Here is a 2,413-nt window from a genome sequence, read left to right as displayed (position 1 = left end):
GCTGGACTCCCACATGATTGACCATGGTTCAAGTCCCAGACCTGGAGCTTGTTTTCTCACTTTCCCTCTCTCTCTCTCTCTCTCCCTCTCTCTCACTCTGGTCAAAAAAAATTTTTTTAATGATGAATAAAAATTTTTTAAAAGTAAAGAAATTAACTCAGACTGTGTGCCCTATAACAAATCTTTTTAAAAAAGAAAAGGAAAAGAAGAAATTATCTTAGAACTTCATGAACAAATCTTGTATTTCAAACTGGATGTAGTGAATCGAACATTCATTGGCTACATACCAGGTACAGAGGTATCTTAAAAGTAGGAGTTGTGGTACTAGCAGGTGTCGCATAATGGTTACATTCTGGACTCCCACATAGTTGACCATGGTTCGAGTCCTGGACCTGGTAGCTTAAAACTCATGCTGGGCGCATGTGCATGCATGTCCAAAATCCCAAGAGGAGAATGGGGGAGAAGGGATTGTGGTGTGGCCATCTCCCCTGGGGGGGTGATTCTTTTTTTTTCTCTGTCTCTGTTTCTCCAGCAAGCTCATGCACTCTATAGCAAACATCTCTCAAATAAAAAAATTAAAAAATAAATAAAAAATAAAGGAAGAAGTAAGAAGTGCATGAATATTTTATGACACTGGCTATAAGAACACCAGCTTTTCTAGCTCTGCTTGTTTAGGGAGGTGCCTTTAGATCTTTCAGAGCCAAGATATCTACAAAACAAGTAAATCTTTCTTCTACTAGCACTGACTGCCTTTCATAGACCTACTTTTTTTTTTTTAAGAGGTTTTTGCTTTAGGGCACTGTGCTCACTCGCTGGAGAGACAGAAAGAGACAGATAGACAGAAAGTGAGAAGCCACCCCCCTGAGTGGGATAGCCATGCCACAGTCCCTCTTCCTCCATTCTCATCTTGGATTTTGGGCATACATGTAGGCACATATGCCTGTTGTGCATTTCAAGCTGCCAAGTCCAGGACTTGAACAGTAGTCAACCAGCAGTGGGAGTCCAGTGCCTTAACCACTATGCCACCTGCTGACCCTAAATTTTATTTTATTTTATTTTATTTTTTTTTTGGAGAGATTTTCACTGTAGGGCGCGTGCGCTCGCCAGACAGACAGAGAGAGAGACAGAAAGCGAGAAATCACCCCCCAGGGGGGATGGTCACGCCGCAATCCCTTCTCCTCCATTCTCCTCTCGGGATCTTGGGCACGCACGCACACGCGTCCGGCGTGAGTTTTAAGCCACCGGGTCTGGGACGCGAACCGCGGTCGACTACGTGGGAGTCCAGCGACATAGCCATTATGCTAACTGCTGGTTCCCCCTAAATTTTATTTTTAATTGTGGAAAAATACACATAATGTAAAAGCTGCTATTGTAACTATTTTTAATTTGTTAAAGAATTATTTAATTTATTTTATTCTCTTTTTTTTTGGGGGGGGGGAGAGATTTTTGCTATAGGGTACGTGGGCTCTCCAGAAAGACAGAGAGAGACAGAGATACAGAAAGTGAGAAATCACCCCCCTGGGGGGATGGCCACGTCACAATCCCTTCTCCTCCATTCTCCTCTTGGGATCTTGGGCATGCCCACACACACTCCCAGCGTGAGTTTAAGTCACCAGGTCTGGGACTCAAATGCGGTTGACTACATGGGAATCCAGCAACATAGCCATTATGGTATCTGCTGGTCCCTATTATTATTATTTTTAATTATTATTCTTTTTATTCAGCACAGAGAGAGAGATGGAAAATGAGAAACCAAGCTGCCAGGTCCAGGACTCAAACTGCAATCAGCCACATGGGAGTCCAGTGCTTTAACCACCATGCCATTAAGTTTATTCAGATTGTTAGTGTAATCATCACTACCATTCATTTCCAGGACATTTTCCTCTTACAAAACTGAACACTGAGCATTAAACACTCACTCTCCTTTCCCCTCTTCCTTGGTCCCTAGTGTCCAATTTGAACAAACATGGTGACCTTTAGACACATGAAGAAGCATAGTTCTGTGACCTTCGTTTGCATAGCGATAAAAAGTATTTGCATACAAAAACACTAACTGCCTGTTGTTGTCAATACCGCAAAGCGGTATCAGGCTAAAGGAAACCACATATTTATCAGATTTTGCCCCCAAAAGATCAGAGAAACTACGTGACACACATTTTCACATCTTCGGATGATTTACATCCAAAAGCAACTGGCTTTGCATCCCATTTCCTCTTCCCCCGGCTTTTCATTAAAGAGGTCAGGCCCACCCTATCCTCACTTTTTTATATTTTGATGCCTTTGTGTGTTTATTTTTATGTTTATTTCTAATCCACAATGAATCTATGTTCCCCACGGCAAAAAAAATCTAGGAAAAACAAAGACAAAAAATGAAAAGATGTCCTTTCATTTTTTTGGAGAAATTTTTGCTATA

The sequence above is a fragment of the Tupaia chinensis genome, unplaced genomic scaffold (assembly GCF_000334495.1).
Source record: "Tupaia chinensis unplaced genomic scaffold, TupChi_1.0 Scaffold139785_1, whole genome shotgun sequence".
NCBI lineage: Eukaryota > Metazoa > Chordata > Mammalia > Scandentia > Tupaiidae > Tupaia > Tupaia belangeri.
The sequence above is the reverse complement of the archived record's forward strand: the minus strand, read 5'-3'. Positions refer to the sequence as shown.